Consider the following 20,501-nt stretch of genomic DNA (forward strand, 5'->3'; position numbering starts at 1 on the left):
AGCAGATGTCTCAGATTGATCTGGAGGTTACAATAAAACAGTGACTGGTTGCCCAGTCTTGTATAGCTTGGTTAAAACATGCACAAATGCATGCAAACTTGGGGCTTATATAGCAGCTAAGAGAAACCATTTTTAAACCAATTAAACAATTAGAAGGATGAACACCGAGCACTGGTCCAACAACTTTGAATCAGATAGATCCTTGACTGCACTCTTCTTCCACAAGGGTGCATGGGGGCCCTCTCCAACAAAAGATGGCTGGATTAAAACAAACAGACCTAGAGGCAGCAAACCTTAATCTAGACTATTTTATAGGTAGGACAAAGTGCAATAAAGCAGCAAAAACATTTAAAAATGCAGAAATATATGGAAATACAATGAAAACAAAGTAAAACAATGAAAAAGAAAAAACAAACCAAACAGCTACTTACTTTTTGTTTAAGGCAGCAGATGCCTCAGATTGATCTGGAGGTCACAGTAGAATGGTGATTGGTTGCCAACTCTTGTGTAACTTGGTTTGCTAGCACAACATTGCTCTTACATTGCTCATATTAAATGAGTTAATTGTGTGCTGCACCCTGTAATGCTTTGCAATAGACATATGCTGCTGGCCATTGTTATGTTCACAGGTTCACAGGAGGTTACTAGGCTAATGGCTTAAGAGCCCTTACAAGCCTAGCCGGTATAACACAATTTTACCCACTATATGGCACCCAGGGGCAAAAGGATGGCATAGATTTGTGTCTATGCCTTGAGTATCTAACAGATTATCCCTGTCCATAATGGACTTTGGCACTACCCCAGGTGTCAATTTGTGATTCTCCATCCATTGATCCAAAATGAGTTTGAAGACAGCCAGGGAAGGGATCTCAACTCATTCACTCCATAACTGTTTTGAGTGTGTACCTTTAACTCCTAGTGGGTGTGGCCTGAGCCTTTAAAAAGTTATCACCTTACAATTTTAACAAATACTCATTGACAGAGGTCAAATATCAATACACTTGTGTTTGCCATCATGTATGCGTCAAGATAAAATATTATGAAACCTTGTATCTAGCATGGTTTTGGAATTATTAATGCAAGTATGCACAAGTAATATTTTGATGTCTAGAGGAGCAGTAGGAGGTAACTGCAGATGCACCTGGAGGTGTCACTTGGATGTAATGAGTTAAAATGAATAGGAAGTTTGCTCTACAAAAGGAACAACCTCAGAGTCACATCTGTCTCTCCAGCATATTTTGTTTGAGTTGCTGACTAACGTTTGATCCCTAGATCAGGTGACCCTCATGCTGTTTGACTTGCAGATACGTAACAGTTCCAACAGAGCTGAATTTGTGAGTGCCTTGTAGGTCAGGCATCAGTTACCCCTTAATACTCAGTAGGAGACAGAGTAAGAGGATAGTGTTTTTAATCTTCCTGCATAGGACATATTGTTTACAGCCTGTATTTTTTTTGTGAGGAACCTCTGAGGTTGCTCCAGCTGCTGTAATTGCTTAGTCAAGTACATCCAAAATGGCACATTGTACTCAATTATTGGTCTAATGAGGGCTGAGTATAGCAGGGCTATAATTTCCTTGGATCAGGATGCCATACTTTTAATAATGTTGTGCCATATAGAAGGACTTCCTCATCACTGTGGACACATGGGGATCAAAATTCAGGCCATTATCTATCTTTGTACCTAGATGTCTCACCTCTGAGTCTAGTCTTAAGGGTGTGCTACTGATGTTATAATTTGCAGGGGTATTTGACTTACCAAATGGTATGATAATGCATTTTTTTCATTTAGTTTTAGGCTATGGTTTTGGTACCAATCATTTGTCTTATCTAGACCCTCCTGAAGGATATCTACATCATTGGCAGATTCAGTGATTGCCATCAGCTCAGCAAACTTTGTCATACATAGGCTTTCCTCATTAGTTTTGACTTCAGAGAAATATATTCCAAACATGAGTAGTCCCAGCACTGAGCCCTATGACACACCACTAGTAACTGGCCTCTTGCTGTATCTGGATTCATTTATTTTTACCAGGTGTCCAGTCCACGAGTCAGCTGGCTATTCATCTATTGACAGGGATTTATGCCCAGTTTTATGAATTTATTTATAATACCTGAGCGGGAATTGTGCCAAATGCCTTGGCCAGGTCAAGGTAGGCCCTATATCCTATTTTACACTCACCCATAGTCTTAGTGACTTTCTGAAAGAAATCCAACAGATTCAGTATGCATGACCTGCCCTTGACAAAGCCAAATTGTGTCAGATCCATTGTTTAGATGTTTCCCATGACATTATTTATCAGGACTATGATTATTTCATGGCTTTACGTATAGGACAGGTCAAACCTATGGATCTGTAATTTCCTGAGTCAGTAGATGATCTCCTTTTATACAGAGGGATGACTGTTGCTGTCCTCCACTCTACTCCACTCCTGATTTAAGCTGTTTTAAGAGGCAACCTGATATATCATTAGGCCCCCATTGAAGTCATGTTTTTAGCTTTAGAGAGCACAGTGGCAACCTGTTCTTTGGTGATAATTGGTGGTGGAGTGGTGGAGGGTATTTCTTGTGGAAGAACTGGAGGTGGTGCAGAGGTAAAATCCGAGATGATTTTCTTGGACAGCAGATTTGCTATATCTTCTGGCTGAGTACAGGTGATGCTATCTACAACTAATTTTGCACATTGTTAGGTATTGCCCTGATGCCTGCGGACATAACTGAAAAGTGCCTTATGGTTATCCTTAGCACTGGAGGATATTTTTACCTCAAAGTCTAATTTCAGAGATTTGATTAGTTCCATGATTCACTTGTTTAGACTGAGGAACTTTTTTCGCTGTGCACATTCCCTCTTACTTCTTAACAGGATTTTCTTTCTTTTGTTGTACAGCGTATTAATACCAAGGGTTCACAAGGGTGGCTTGTTTTTGCAGTTTGACCTGGGTTTATTTCAGTCTGGTACTGCAGTTTCTATGCAGTTGTTTATATGATTGTACAGAGCTTTTGTGTATGCTTCTGCATAGGTTTCTGTGTTTTCTGGATTTGGGGAGCTTAGAAACTAGCTATATCTTCCCTTAAAGGGGTACTTTACCTTAGAGAAGTTGTTAAAGTTTTGGGGGTTAGGTTGGGGGATTAGTTTTACCTTCATTTCAAAGGATTCCAATTTGTGATCTGATCTTACCAGTGTGGACATCACACTGGGTTTGGGGATGCAGCACTCTCCCATATTTGTGAGTACAAATTGTTTTATTTGTACCCCTAGTGGTTGTGCAGACTGGCTGCTCCAGGGCATTTGAATTTATGAAGGCAAGAAATCTTTTGGCCTGCATGTTAGTGGTTGTCTATGCCTCCCAGTTAATGGACGGGTAGTTAAAATCACCCATGAGTATGTTATTGGACTGGATGGTGAGTGACTGTAGTAACTTCAGTTATGATGCATGGGTTTTCTGTTCATGGTGGGGGACCTGTAGCTAGCTAGAATATGGCAACAGATTTTTCCCATGGTTAGTTGGACATGCAGTAGCTCAAGCATGTCATATTGTTTGAGCAGCCTTGAAGTGTGCTTATCCTTTATGCATTCTGCTCTTTTATGTTCAATGGGTAGTCAGAACATATGAAAGGCATTATAGCCATGCACAAGTATTGGACCCCTTTGGAATGATGCCAGTAGCTAAGCCAGTTGTTAAAGTTGATCATTGTGACATCATCCTTGTAGAATGCTGCTTAATGCTAGGGTCATACCTGCCTGTGACACTGTGACACATATTCTGAGATCTCAATTATGTCTCTTTTCATATAGTCCATGGAGGTACATCTCAGGTTTTTCACTCCCACATGGACTATGACTGACTCATATCAGTACTTAGGGTTAAGTGACCTGAGTGCTTGCATAATCTGGTGAATCCTGGCTTCTGACAGACAACTAAATTTAAGAGTCCCCTTAGCCATCCTGGTAAGAGGGACATCAGTTTATCTCACAATGGAGTCTTCTATGACCTGAATAATAGGTGTTTCACTTTGTGGGCTAGGTAGTTGAGACACAATGATATCTGGCTTAATGTGTTGTGATGGGAATTGTTTTGTTTGTTTGCATGTGGAGTTTCTGAGAACTGCGCCTTTGAGGCCTTTGAGGTTTGGATATGTTACATGTGAGCACCTACATATATGTGGGTCTATGTGTGTGGTCCTTTGAGGTTGTGGTGAGTGATGTATGTGTGTGAGTCACTGACAACCCCTGTTGCTTTTTGTGTCTGTATGTGACAGTCTAGGCTCCAGTGTTAATGTGTAACTACATCTCTCATGTACTGTATTTGTCTGTTTGAGAATTAAGTGGTTGTCATTGTACATAAGGCAATTGTTACATTGTGTCAGAATGCCCATGTCCACCAAGCTGGATGCAGAGATAGCAGATCCTAACGTGTACTTGCAAGGGATAGGAGTGGGGGATGTTTGTAACCAGATGAGGGAAGGGTGCTAACTTAATGTAATTTGCAGCTAACCTAACCAGCAATGCTGCCCAGCACCCAAACCAGATGCTGTCTGAATACCAATAGTCTTGTGGGCTATAATAAGGTAATGTAAACCTAAATAGTCCTAACTAAATATGTAAATGCTGCTAAATAAGCAAACTAGTTGCCCTGTGAGGAACACGGGACTGAGGTAAAGTTTCAAGATGCTTTTAGAGGGAAATTTCAGCTTCTGGTAATTGCGTGTATACAAAGCAACAGTAACTGCTGCTGCATGAAGAGCAGCTTCCTGCAACTGCAAGGCTTATATATGATCAGAAAAAAAGCAAGTTTTACACTAACTATACCCTAAGGCCAATCAGGTAAGCACACAAAGAGCTTTCCATCAGCAATTCCCAGCTCAGGCAGGTGAAATAAGCTCTCTCCTGCCACAAGAGTGTAGATATTGACTCTCTTAATAACAAAGTAGCTGATTTGGAGGCCATGTGTTAAGAAAGCTCAAACAGTTGCTTAATACTAAGAAGCACTAGATACAACGTATTTCAGTACAAAACAGCAGCCCTTATAGCAGTTTGAAATGCAACTTTAAACTTTAGAGACATGCAAAAATACAATAAATAGCATAGCAGACCCCCCCCCCTTACTTCATACGGATCTATATTATGTTGTCAAAAAGGCATTCCATCAAACACCTTTTCATCGACCCGTAAATAGCAAAGTGCCATTTCAGCGAATGGCCACATCAGTGATTTTTTTCCCCGGGGAAAACAAATCGCTTGTCATTCTAGTGAGTTTGCCATTTTCCCTACTGTAGTCCAATCTCGGAATTGGAATATTTAGTTAGGGGGTGTGTGTGGGCACAACACCCCACAATGGGGGGGGGGTGTGAATCCTCCCACTTTGTAATATTTGAAGTGATGTGTCATGTTTCATGGGGCAAGCGATTTTTTTTCCCAGGGAAAAAAAATCAATAATGTGGCCGTTCATTGTAATGGCACTTTGGTATTTAAGGGTTGATGAAAAGGCATTTGATGGAAAGCCTTTTCGAGTATATACAATATAGACCCCTTCATACTATCCAGTCTTCTACCCCAGTGACCCCGCCCCCAATCTCCTGTCCATCTTCAGGTCTACCAGCCCCTGCTTTCATCTCCTGGACTAACAAAGTCATTTTTTTTCCTTCAGGTTGAGGCTGGTATAGAACTTAAGGGTATCCTGTGGAGGCCTCATTGGCAACTTCTACCAGAAACACAAGGGATTTCTTAGGTTATGACCTACTTTCTTGACCCTCCCGTATGCCTATCTTGGAATTACCTGAGGGCTACTCCACTCTACTCTACTCTTCATGGACCTTGCTTCTCATTAAGGAGCACCAAGATGATTGTCTTTACCCACTGCCATCACTTCAGATGCCAGAGACTCTAACTGAACCTGGGTCACCTAAGCCATACTTAGGACTTTATCTCTATTCCACAGTACTGGCCTAATGCCATGGCTTATCTTCGTAATAGTCCATGGTACACTGAGCATATGGCAAAATATGGATTTTACTCAGTCATAGATCTATAAAATAAACAGACCTTAGTAGATCTTATGCAGAGTATATATATATATATATATATATATATATATATATATATATATATATATATATATATATAGTTAATGATTGCTGTCAGTTAGACATACGAGACAGTGTTCTTAATCTGTATATAAGTGCAATAATTGATTATCTGAAATAGTTACATGCTCACCAATGTTTTATGCATTGAAGCATTAGTTTGTTAGATATTTCTGCCATAATTTACATTAACAATAAGATGTATTTGTGTCACTTTTGCCATTACTCATTATGAAAGTTGCAGTTTCTTGTCATAAGATGCTGGTTTTGCCAAGAAACTATAGCATACTATAAATGTTTCTTCATTCTGTATTTAGTGTCAGAGCAAAATTAAGGATTCACTAGTACAACAGATTTATGAATTATTTGTATGAAATGTAACAGTGATACAGCTGCTGCAAGGGCAATGTGGTTGTCACCACAGAGGAATGCTGTGTTTATAAATATAAGTTGGATAATAGTTGTTGTCATAGCGACATTTATATAACAGGAGAAGAAACTTTGTAATAATCTGTAATCACTGCTGCTTAGTTTTCTGTGCCTTTGTCTCCCCTGTTATTGCAGAGCAACCAGGTCACACTTCTAAATGCCATGTAACTGGATGTGCTTAAGCAAAACATTTACCTCTGACAAAAGAACAAGGGCGATAGGCTGCCTGATAACAGACTGGCACTATTCCATGAAAAAGTGGACTTATGAAATTCATCACATGATGAAGAACTCTTTTGACATGTGACATTTAACTAAACATCAGTATACTGGAACGCAAGTATAACTAGACTAGGGCAAAGTGGGCATTTGCCCCAGGTGCAGCATAATAGGGGATGTGATTGACAAATGCCAAAGCTGCAGTAACATATATGGAGCACTTCAGTGTTTCAGTTATGAGCTGTGATCTGTGAGTGCAAATACAGTGTCAGTATTCAGAACCTGTTTGCTATAGCAGAAGAGATTTTTTTTTTTTTGCTCTTCACATTACAGCTGACGAAGTGGTGACAGATTGGGACTCTGCATAGATAACCTGCTACTCCTCTGTGTTTTGTTTTTCTTTCATTGATCTATTTTTCTGTTTTGTTTAGTGGTCAGCTTTTCCTCTATGTGAAAGAATAATGCTGTATTGCGCTACAGTGATCATTAAACATAAAAGACACTGGTTGGTATAGGATGCATAACCCTTACTGCTCAGTGTGTTGGGTATAGAATCAGTATAGAACTTAAGGGTATCCTGTGGAGGCCTCATTGGCAACTTCTACCAGAAACACAAGGGATTTCTTAGGTTATGACCTACTTTCTTGACCCTCCCGTATGCCTATCTTGGAATTACCTGAGGGCTACTCCACTCTACTCCACTCTTCATGGACCTTGCTTCTCATTAAGGAGCACCAAGATGATTGTCTTTACCCACTGCCATCGCTTCAGATGCCAGAGACTCTAACTGAACCTGGGTCACCTAAGCCATACTTACGACTTTATCTCTATTCCACAGTACTGGCCTAATGCCATGGCTTATCTTCGTAATAGTCCATGGTACACTGAGCATATGGCAAAATATGGATTTTACTCAGTCATAGCTCTATAAAATAAACAGACCTTAGTGGAGGTAGATCTTATGCAGAGTATACATATATATATATATATATATATATATATATATATATATATATATATATATATATATATATATATATATAGTTAATGATTGCTGTCAGTTAGACATACGAGACAGCGTTCTTAATCTGTATATAAGTGCAATAATTGATTATCTGAAATAGTTACATGCTCACCGATGTTTTATGCATTGAAGCATTAGTTTGTTAGATATTCCTGCCATAATTTACATTAACAATAAGATGTATTTGTGTCACTTTTGCCATTACTCATAATGAGAGTTGCAGTTTCTTGTCATAAGATGCTGGTTTTGCCAAGAAACTATAGCATACTATAAATGTTTCTTCATTCTGTATTTAGTGTCAGAGCAAAATTAAGGATTCACTAGTACAACAGATTTATGAATTATTTGTATGAAATGTAACAGTGATACAGCTGCTGCAAGGGCAATGTGGTTGTCACCACAGAGGAATGCTGTGTTTATAAATATAAGTTGGATAATAGTTGTTGTCATATCGACATTTATATAACAGGAGAAGAAACTTTGTAATAATCTGTAATCACTGCTGCTTAGTTTTCTGTGCCTTTGTCTCCCCTGTTATTGCAGAGCAACCAGGTCACACTTCTAAATGCCATGTAACTGGATGTGCTTAAGCAAAACATTTACCTCTGACAAAAGAACAAGGGCGATAGGCTGCCTGAAAACAGACTGGCACTATTCCATGAAAAAGTGGACTTATGAAATTCATCACATGATGAAGAACTCTTTTGACATGTGACATTTAACTAAACATCAGTATACTGGAACGCAAGTATAACTAGACTAAGGCAAAGTGGGCATTTGCCCCAGGTGCAGCATAATAGGGGATGTGATTGACAAATGCCAAAGCTGCAGTAACATATATGGAGCACTTCAGTGTTTCAGTTATGAGCTGTGATCTGTGAGTGCAAATACAATGTCAGTAATCAGAACCTGTTTGCTATAGCAGAAGAGATTTTTTTTTTTTTGCTCTTCACATTACAGCTGACGAAGTGGTGACAGATTGGGACTCTGCATAGATAACCTGCTACTCCTCTGTGTTTTGTTTTTCTTTCATTGATCTATTTTTCTGTTTTGTTTAGTGGTCAGCTTTTCCTCTATGTGAAAGAATAATGCTGTATTGCGCTACAGTGATCATTAAACATAAAAGACACTGGTTGGTATAGGATGCATAACCCTTACTGCTCAGTGTGTTGTGGATGACATTATGGATGAACACTGTAACATATGCCTCCTTATGACTAGTTATATTTTGCTTTTTCAGTGTCTTCAAGTAATGATATTTGCATAAATATGACAATTTTTAGAAGTGATGTATCTTTCTTAATATGATTACACAGTGAGGAAAGACGATGCACTCCATATCGTTGAACCATATGTGACTGGGCATAAAGGTGAGTAGATACCTGTAGTGCTGTACTAAACACATATCTCAACTGTCCAGATTTTTGTAGAAGGTCTGGATTTTTGCCTCTTATTTTTAGTCTGTTTCTCATAAAGTTTGTGTTTTTTCTGGCAAATCACTGAGGACTGAAACCACTAGAAAATGTCATGCATTTGAGTTTTAGACTTCATATTCTTCAGAAAAATGCATGCCAAAACTAATCCTGTTATTCTAGCAATTTTCTAAGTCAGTAAGAGCAATATTTAAAATTTGTCCCTGTTGTTGGCCTCTGTCCTACATTACTTTAGGTTTTGTCCAGATTTCTTGTGCTAAGAGATTGAGAGGTATGATGAGATGTGATAATGGTGCTGTAGCCGTAGTAACAGCAAAGTGGTTATCCTTAATGAACCACATCTGCAAAGCCATTGAATCACGGTCAGGTATTTCTGTAGTATGAACACACACATCTGGATGAGCAGATGTACTTTGAGAAATGTGAGTATGCATATCATCCAGACAGACGTATATATGTGCTATGAGCACGTTCTTGACAATTATCTATGAACAGACTCATCAATATATGTCTGCAGTCATTCAGTGACAGGAATCTAGACTTTGCTGTAAAAGATAACAAGACTGTGCGGGGTATTTGTAGCTGTTGTGCAGATTTACAGTGGAGCCTGAGATTACTCATGAATAAACAGTGTTGTTTTTCATTCTGCAATGGTAGTTACGTTGTAATAAGCTGTATTGTTATAGTGATTACTGTCTCATGAAGTGATGGTTTAGACTGTTATGGGAGGGGCAGGGAGAACTGCACCTTTCTTTGTGATGCTACTGATTTCCTTAATCAGCACTTCCACTGCACACTAACTAGGGCAAATGGGTATGAAAACTTAGTGAAAGGAAAATCAGCACAAACAGAGGGGAAATACTGTAAAACATGCCTGAATCCAATATCTTCTGCTACTGTTGTAGGTGGGCATCTAACCAAAGAGTTTGAGCCCACAGCTCTGAGGGGGGGGGGCAAAGGCCAGTGCAAGAGTATAACACTGTTCTCTACTTAAAAAAATAAATAAAGAACAAAACAGATGCAGCTTGCTGCATCCCATGAGACAGGCTGATGCACTTGTGAAATTTCTGTTTCTATCCACTATTCAACCATGCAAAAAATTATGGGATGGTATCAGCAAGGAGCAAACATTTCATGAAATATAAAGGAAAGGTTGTGGTGCAAAAGAAAAGCAGTAGTAGTAGTGTAAGGTATTTTTTAATTACTTTACCCCCGAGAGGCAACCAGATTCAAGATCATATCTCTGAGCCTCTTAGGTCAAGAATCATGTACAAAGATAAGAAATCAGGGCAAGATTTTAAATACTGGTCTTCTATACATAAGACAGTTTATAGAATTATCGTGTATGATATCAAATGATAAGACATTCAATTATGAGGCCATCAGGCTTTTCCATATATTTCTAGAAAGGGGGTGCCCAGAGGGAATAGTTAAAGACATCAGAGATTATATTACCAAACTTAGGAATACTAGGTTCAAGCCACTTTTAGGAGCTGCTGCAGAAGAGACACCTTCCAATACATGCATTGACAAAGGACAAAAATGTCAATGAGAAATTTTTTAATAAGGTTTTATTTATTCAGTATAATGCAAGTAGTAATAAAATTAAAAAGTTAGTCAAAAATTGGAAAAAGTTGTTTTTAAAAATGATAAATTAAAGAGACCACTGGGGTTATAACCAAACATTGTATACAAAACTGGTTTTGATTTGAAGAACCTTTTTTCAAAACAACAAAACAAGGGTCAATGATGACACCACCAGGGGAACAAAAAAGTGTGGAAGATGTCCCCTATGTAGATATATTTGGGTGGAAAATAATGTTAATTTAGAAAATGCAGAAGGTAATTTTATATCCTACAAAAAGCTGACTGTGGAAACAAGGGGCTTGTATATATAGCTAAATGTTCTCCCTGTTCTGCTTTTTATGTGGAGGAGACAGAAACTGCACTCAGGAAAAGGATCTATGAACATAATTATGATATTCTTAGGGGAAATAAAAATAATGCCGGATTTAAACACAGCTACATTTGTGAGTGTTTTGAAAAGTTTATCTTTGGTATGTTGGAAATAGTAACCCATAAGCTGAGGAGTGGTGCTTCGGAAAACAGACTGTAGTATAGAAAGCTGGTCTGGCAAATAAAATTAGATGAAACTACATCCCCATGTTGAAAGATAATGTGTCCTTATTACCTGTTTTAAAATTACTCGTAGCTAAGGTTTAAGGATGATATTTAAAATTCAAATTTAAATATTCATTTGTATAGTAGGTTTATAGTAAGTTAGCATTTTTTTAATTTATTTTTATATTAACACTTTTTATAAAAATAGTAATGTATTAATTTATATGCTGTGATAAATTTTAATTTTTGGTGGCTGTACCTTTAAGATGTAATTACTAGAGGGTATAGTGTATATAAAAGGGACAATTGTCTTAATCAGTTAGTTTTGAAGATGTTCCAAGGTATTAGGAATGTAAGTGCTTAACCTTTTATTACTGGATGTGATTCACACTTGGAGAGTTAGATTCTATGATTGTATTAACATACATTTCTTTATTTTTTTATCTGACTGTTTTGACATCCATTGTCAACCCAAAGTGATAGAGTGCTGTTTGTTTTTTGTATTAGTTATCTTGGCACACTTGTGTGATTTTTTGCTGGATACTTAGAAAATTAATGGAATAACAAACTTTATGTTAGCATACTTTGTCTGAAGGATACATAATCTGAAATTCAAATGTTTGGCATTATTTAGTGAATGCAATCTACAGCAATTTGTCAAGATACCACACATTTTCTGAGGAACAGATCACAACTCTGAGACAAGATCAGGGACATTCTGTAAAATCAGGGTTGGCAGGGATGTGTGGTGGGAGCTAGCCAGCAACTGTGTGCATATATTCCATAATAACTCATACACTGGCTATTGGGTACACTCCAGAAAAATTCTCAGATTATCAAATATTTTACACACTGATTTCTATATTATTTATGTTTTCTGTCACACATATATTCACTCCACATTTTGTTTTCCTATAATGCACATATTTACGTCAACAACTGGTTGAAATGTTATCTGTTTATTAATTTATTTCACATTTGGCAACTAGGTAAGAACACTGGTCCAAGGACCCATTTCAGGTACGATCCAAGCCACAAGGCAGACTGGAGAAGAATAACTGCAGTTACATAGCTCAAAAATCAAAACTACATACAACCAAAAGCAGTCAGAGAATGCATGTATATGAATCCAAAAAGCTGTCATTGCACTTGATATGCAGAAAATTAAGTAAAATATAAAAAGGAAGAGATAAATAAAAGGGTGAAAGGGGGGTTAAGGGGAGAAGGCGGTATTATAGAAGTCAAGCAGATCAGTAGCTGAAGAGAAACAGTTAAAGAAGGAGGAGGATGAAGCAGGTGAAATAGGGTAAAGGAGATGGAGAAAGATCTGTTTGGTAGTGCAAGTAGCAAACAGGATTGAGATGCCACAGAATCCAAATGGAACCTGTAAAGAAGGTAGATACTTGACAAAGTGCATTAAAAGTTATACATGATTGTCAAAGCAGTGGCATTGTCAGGATTCCCATAAATGCTTCTTAAGGGCTTTACAAAAGTCTACTAATGTGTGCATGCTTCTGATTTCTTTTGGAATTATGTTCTGATATTTTGAGGCTGATTTAGAAATTACTTTATCAGCTGTAGACAGACTGTATATGGGCATGAGGAGGAAATTATCTATAGGTTTCTTCAGGGAATAAGGGGAATTCTTATAGTAAAGAAAGGTGCCTGAAAACAGGTAGTAGCATACCTCTCAACCTCTTTGCTGAGGAAATCTGGACATAACCAAAATTAATGAGAGGACAAAGTCCAAAAATTAGGTATAATTTTAAATATTACTCTAATTCACTTAAAAGTTAGTAGAGCAACAGATTTTGCATCAGCATGCATTTTCAAACAATAAATAGTAGAAAACTCTAATGTTCAGCATTATTTATCAGAAAATCTAAAATTATACAGGACAAGGAAAATATCTGGTAAAATTAGGGATGGTTTTTAAAATTCTGGATAGTTGAGAGGTATGGGCAGTAGTAGTCATTTAAGAGCTAGGAGGTATTGAGAAGAAAACAGGTCTTGCTGTGAACAGGAAGACATTTAGATTTACTGATATAAGATAATGGTGTTGTGTATATGACCAAAAGTGCATAAATATTAGGACTTTATTCTCAATTTTTGTAAAATATGCAGGTTTTGAGCAGAGTAGAAGTCAATGGCATTGCGTGAGAAAGTAGTTACGTCTAGGTAGAAGGGTCCAGTTAACAATGGCTTGTCTAGCATCTTTTCTGAGAAGGTTGGAGGGTAGATCTCCTGTAAGCTACAGTGAACTGTGAAATAACATTTTGGCTCTGTTACTACACATGTAGTAGGAAGGACAGAGTAGGACCCAGAGTGAAGCCAACATATCTTTGTTCTGTTACTGTTGGTATCTGATTGTTCCCTGGGTCTAAAATGTGGATAAGCCATGTCCATTTGTGCCTCTTATCTATACCACACAACATATAGGCGGACTTTTAATCTGTTGCCAAGGATCCAATTTTACAGCAGTTTGCTATCTGTCTCCAAGTGAATAGAAGGTTAACAATGTATACCTTAGGATTATTAATTATCAAGCCATATACTTGGTAAACAGCTTACTCATATTAAGCAAATGGTCTTATCTCAAAGGGCTAATTATATTGACAAATATAAGTATGTGAAATAGAAGAAAGGAGTCAGGTATGCACATGATGTAACATGCAACATTCCAGACAACAGCAGCATTATTTGAAGTTGATGGCATTCTGTAAGGGTATTGCTTGAACTTCAAGAAAATTAAAAACTTTAGCAAAAAAAAAAAAGAAAAGAATGAGAAAACATTCAGCTCTTAATAAAAGTCTGAAAAGGGAAGTGAATTCAAGAATAGCTAAGCTCCTGGCTCCGAAAGACATCCAAACTTTGTTTAAAAGTTTGAAAAAAAAAGTATTACTGCAATGACTTCAAAAGAAAAAAACAAAGACTGCTGGTGAGAAATGCTTGGTATTTTCTGTAAAGGGAAATTCTTCTCATGCATAAATGGGAGAAGTTAAGGTACATGATAACAATAATGGACCAAAAATGGACAAACAGGTACCCTGTAAAATAAGAAATGCATAGGAGTATCAGCAAGCTTCACAATTGCTTTTTCAAACAGCTGATAATCCATTGAAATGCAGTCCAGATGTTGTAAATGATAAGCTTTATTTTATTTGTGAAAAACTGTGGAGCAGTCAAACAAAATTAAAGCTTTAGAAGAAAAATGAAGATGCTAAGTTTTGAACAAGATAAAACCAAATATATTATTAAAACAATGGCTTAATTTCAATATGAAGGAAAATTATTTTGAGATTTTCCTTCTCTCACAGATCAGTGTGGGACTGTTAGTGATTTGGCTAGTTGTTCACAATTTACTTGAAATTAAATACTATCAAAAGTTTGAATTTGACAGAATACACAGGATTTCAGGTACATAAAGTGATTAGAGTGGAAAAGTCTTGCCACATGCTATCATAGTTACTTTTTTACATCAGGAGATTTTGTCAGCCCCAATAAGAAAGAAATATTTCATATTTGAAGGGCAAAAGATGACTATATTTGTGGATTTACCATTTGAAGTGGTGAGAGAAAGGAAAGCTTCTGCACCAAAAAGAACAATGAACAGGAAAAGAACATTAAATCTACTGTTTTTGTAGCCAGTGAAATTAAACATTTTTGGAAAGATAAAATAAAAATAAATAATGCCACTGTGGAAGTAATAGGTACCTGTGGAAGTCAACAGTAGAAACGTAAAATAATTCAAGAAAATCCACAGGACCACCAAGGCAGATATGGTATAAAGCCAAAACTTTAAAGTTCTGGATTTATACCATATCTGCCTTGGTGGTCCTCTGGATTTTCTTGAATTATTTTTGGAAAGATATGCCACTGTTATTCCCTAAAGAATTGGAAGTGAAAAATGAGTTAGTTTTTGAGATTGTTATAATTTTTCATGATTTGTCTAGAAACATATTTTCCTGCAATATTTCCCTAATTAATTTATTTGGAAGACTTTTTTCTTTTTTTTTTCTTTACACTGAACATACAGGTGAGGTGGTTTGGAATCTACCTATTTCCAAGCAAAGTATATAAAAAAATATGCTTTACATTATTAATGGAATTACTTAAACTGTCTTTTGTTAATATACATGGAGGACATAAATATTCAAAGTTGGGGAAAGTGTTAGATTTTTTTTTAAGTAGAGAGGGATAAAGGCACTTTCTTATTACAGGAGACTCATTAGAGTAATGAACAATGTGATAGGATCAAAGCTGAAAATAAATGGATTAAGCAGATTTTTAACAAATATAATTTCACAAGCAAAGGAGGATGTGGTAATTATTATTACACAAAAATGTGTGTGACATTTGGGATAGGATTACTTGGGGATGATAAAAGAGACATTCTTTTAATTGTGAAATTAAATGAATATATTATTATTACAGAATATATTTATGCCTCTTTCAGTGACTACTTTGATTTTTTATAAAGTATTTTATGAGGGTTGCAACAGTTTAATGCTTCTTTGTTTATTCTAGGGGGTGTTTAGAATGCTTTAATGAACCCTGATTTATATACTTCTTGTTCACCTAAGGTTCATTTATACCAGAAAAAATGTGGCTGTATGTTGATTGAGCAAAGACATCTTTTTCAGATGCGTGAAGGATTACTTTCATATAGGATTAAATCTTTACTAATATATCACATTATGCTAAGCCAGAATCAAGAATTGATATTCCATTCCTACCATCTAATATTTTACTTTTAATAGAATTTAATTCAAATTATTTTGTTCCTCTGAAAGACCATTGTGTTTTAAGAATCACAATCACGAAGAAGATAAGAATTTGTTGACCTAAGAAAAAGAAGATGCAGCCATCGTGATTTAAGTCAGAGAACTTTGTTACATATATGCATGTTCAGATTGCTAATTATTGCACCAATAATAATGAGAAATGTGTTTCTTTACATTCAAAATGGTACACCCTTAAGCCTTCTTTATATAGCATCATGAAAACATCCATTATTAATATTTAATTATGGAAAAGAACATACTTGAAAGACATTGACCAATAAGTTAATGTATTTTTTTAACTATTAACAGTAAAGTACCACAAACATTTCCCCATTTGGAGAGCAAAAGTAGATCACTCTAGTTGTCATCAGTACATTTTAGATCAATCTCTGAAAGCTGCTAAATTTAAAAATAACTATTTTCAATTTGATAAATTAGAAATAGAGAAAAAGAGGTGTTTAACTTCACAAATTCATGGGATTCAAGCTAGAAATTATATTTTCAGATCTATAAGGAAGATGGCAACTTAACAAATGATCCAGATGAATTTGATAATGCAATAAGCACTTACTTCAAACAATTATATTGTAAATATCTTATTATATAAATAATATGGAAGTTTGGTTAGTTCCTATTCCTAAGTTAAAAAATACAAATTCAGAATCCAGAAGTTACAGGACATTAAAGAGGTAATTAATACCTTAAACCAAATAAAACACCAGGACCAAATGGTTATATTGCTGAATTTAATTTTGGTTTTTGAAAAGAAAATGTATAAGCTTAAGCAGTTGCAGCTTGACAATAGGTATTTGTTGAAATGTATTCAATGTAAAGTGGTCCCTAAGGGGCTGTGTATTTTTCAAGTTCCCACAAGGTTTAATCTATGACAAGAATGTGATAAATTAATTTTGTGAATTGTTTGACAGTTTTGGTTTTAAACTTAGGCAGAAGATTACAAAGTTTAATGATATTACTATAAGTTCATAGGTTCATAGATGTGCACTAGGCTAATGGCCCTGGAGCCTTTACAAGCCTAGCCCATAGAAGTGCCCTGGTACTGTGCCGCCCAATGTTAGTTCCCAGTGCCTTTATCAAGTAGAGCCACTGGAGTAATCCCCAGGGTGAACTTTCTATTTCCCATACACTCATCAAGATTTCTCTTAAGAGGGCTAGTGAGGTGCTCTGCTTGACATGCATGGTAAGTTTATTCCAGAACATGGGCAGTCTCTGGGTTATGAACCTGTCCCTCCAGCATGTTCTGTTGATTGTGGTAATGAGGTTGATGTCTCTGGAGCATGTAGTGCGGAGAGCTTGCGATTTCTTTAGAGGTAGCATTTCTAACAGAGCTGAGTCTGACATGGCTTTGTAAGTCAAGCAGAGATTGCCTCTTAGTAGATGATATGAGACACAGAATCGCTGGAGTTTTTTGAGTCTGTCCATGTAGGACACGTGTTCAAAGCCTAGGATCCTCTTCGTGAAGTACTTTTGTGACCTCTCCAGCTGTTGCAGGTGTCTAATGAGGTACATGCCAAAAGGGCATTATACTCTATGATTGGTCTAATGAGGGAAGAGTAGAGAGAAATGATGACCTCTTTCTTCCTGGATGCAAAACCCTTAGTAATGAGGTGTGCCACATAGAAGGACTTTCTGACCACAGTGGCAATGTGGGGGTTGAAGGAGAGATTGTCATCAACCTGCATCCCCAGATCTCTTATAATGCCTTCAGTGTTTAGTGGGCTCCCATTGATGTGATAATTAGTGGGAACTGAGTTTTTCCCAAAGGGGATGATGACACATTTTTTGGAATTAAGCGTAAGGCCACGGTTTTGACACCAGTCATTGGTCTCAGTGAGGCTCTTCTGTAGGATACCTCCATCACTTGGGGAGTTAATAATGGCTCCCAGCTTGCAGTCATCTGTGAACTTGGTCAGCCAGTGTCCCTCCATGTTGGCCTGGATGTCTGAGAAGTAGATGCCAAACAGGAGAGGACCCAGGACTGATCCCCGTGGGACTCCACTCATGACTGGTCGGCAGTCTGACTTGGAGTCCGCTACTTTCATACTGTGGCTTCTATCTGTGAGACAATTTGCAACCCCACAATGAGAAGTTCCTGAAAGTACGGCAAGTGCATGGCCCAAAAAATCCTGAATGCAATCAAAAAGACACAAAGGCCAGCACACAAAAGTGTAAGGTGCCTCAATAATATGCATGTTTATTTAAAAATAAATTAAGCAAAACAGACCAGTTTTGGCCCAAAAGTAACTAAGCGTTCCTCAGTGTTAAAATTATACAACAAAGTCAAGCCTAATATATATTAGTGTAATAACATAGCACAACAAAAGTCCTGCTGATTGGTTGGCTATAAGTGTTCTTTTAAATCTGGTGAAAAAAATCCCCCCAGCTTAATTATCCACTTTTTTTCTTTTTTGTTCAATATATCATGCCAACCTAATTTATTAGGCTGATCTACAATGATAGTAAACCTAAAAGAGGCTGTAATGTGAACCAGAGAATGCTTAGCGCATTGTTAGGTCTTTTTAGCCTGATATCACTGAGGTGTTCTGTTTGAACAGATTGGGTTATATACCTGGCTACCTGTACATGTTCTGTTTTCTATATCGGTCTGGTGAGGTTACGGATATCCGAACACCTCAGTGATATCAGGCTAAAAAGACCTAACAATGCGCTATTTAAGCATTCTCAGGTTCACACTACAGCCTCTTTTAGGTTTACTATCATTGACAGAATAGTTGGGGACCGGGCTAATAAATTAGGTTGGTATGATATATTGAACAAAAAAGAAAAAAGTGGATAATTAAGCTGTGGGGATTACTTCCACCAGGTTTAAATGAACATTTATAGCCAACCAATCAGCGGGACTTTTGTTGTGTTGTGTTATTACACTAATGTATATTAGGCTTGACTTTGTTGTATGATTTTAATACTGAGGAAGGCTTAGTTACTTTTAGGCTGAAACCGGTCTGTTTTACCTAATTTATGTTTAAATAAACATACATATTATTGAGGCACCTTACACTTTTGTGTGCTGGCCTTTGTGTTTTTTTAATTCCAATTTGCAACCCACCTAACAATATAGGGGTTGAGGCCTAGTTTGGTGAGTTTATCAATAATTCCTTAGTGAGGAATGGTATCAAAGGCCTTGGCCAGATTGAGGTAGGCTCTATGAACTGCCTTACCTTCATCCACAGCTATGGTGACTGACTCAAAGAAGTCAACCAGGTTGAACAGGCATGATCTACCTTTCACAAAACCAAATTGCATGGGATCTAGAGTTTGGAGATTCCCTATATCCTTGTTAATTAGGTCCATGATGATGAGCTCCATAGCCTTACATATCAGACTCGTCAGGCTAATGGGGCGATAATTTCCAGGGTCTGTAGTTACTCCTCCTTTATGGAGAGGGATGACAATAGCAGTGCGCCATTCAGTAGGGACAAAGCCTGAGGTGAGGTTGTGAATAAATAGGGCACATAGATGTGGTGCCAGTTCACTTTGTAATTTAAGTAGCACACAGCCAGGGACATTGTCGAGTCCCATGGAAGCTGCATTCTTGGCCTTGAACAATGCAGCTTTAACCTGTGCCGCAGTAATGCTGGGTGCCTGGCATTCTTCTGGTATTTAGATTGGTCCTTTAGGGGGGAGAGAGGGGTAAAGTTAGCACTGAATCTGTCGGCCAGGGTGTTGGCAATATCTGTTGGCTCAGTATAGGAGGAATCATTGTGCAGTAACTCAGAGCAAATTTGGGTATTGCCGTGGAGATTCTTGATATAACTATAGAAGGCTCTATTGTTGTTTTTAGTGTCTGTTGCAATTCTGTCTTCATAGCTGGCTTTGCAGGTTTTGATGAAGGATCGCAAATTTTTGTTGAGGCTAATAAGGGAATTTTTCCAGTCCTGGGACTTCACCTTTTTCTGCAACAGTTTCTTCCATCTGTTATAGAGTTTATTAATGGCAGCAGACCACCAGATTGGCTTCCTTTTTTTTGGAAGAGAGTATCTTGGTTCTGTTGGGTATGGCTAGTTCCATTCCATGCATATATGTACATGTGCGTATAGTGCATTGGTGTATGATTCGGCAGTCATGCATCTATTTTCCATTGACATGGGTGCCGTGAAGTTAGCCACCTCTGCTTTTAGGAGTCCGAAGTCAACTTTGGAGAAGTTTTTCCATGGTTGATACCTTTGCGGGGGCTGTGGGTGAGATGTGGATTTCCATGGTAATTACTTTCTGGTCGGATCTAACCAGGGAGGAATTGACTATTGATGTAGAGCATTGGTTGCCCATGTCAGTAATAAAGAGGTCAAGGATGTTGCTTCCTCTAGTGAAAGTAAGAATGAGCTTGTCCAGGGCAATGGAATTAATGAATTCCAGGAAGCGTTGGGCCAGTGC

This window comes from Protopterus annectens, chromosome 5.part0 (genome assembly GCF_019279795.1).
Source record: "Protopterus annectens isolate FY-2018-M chromosome 5.part0, PAN1.0, whole genome shotgun sequence".
Classification (NCBI taxonomy): Eukaryota; Metazoa; Chordata; order Ceratodontiformes; family Protopteridae; genus Protopterus; species Protopterus annectens.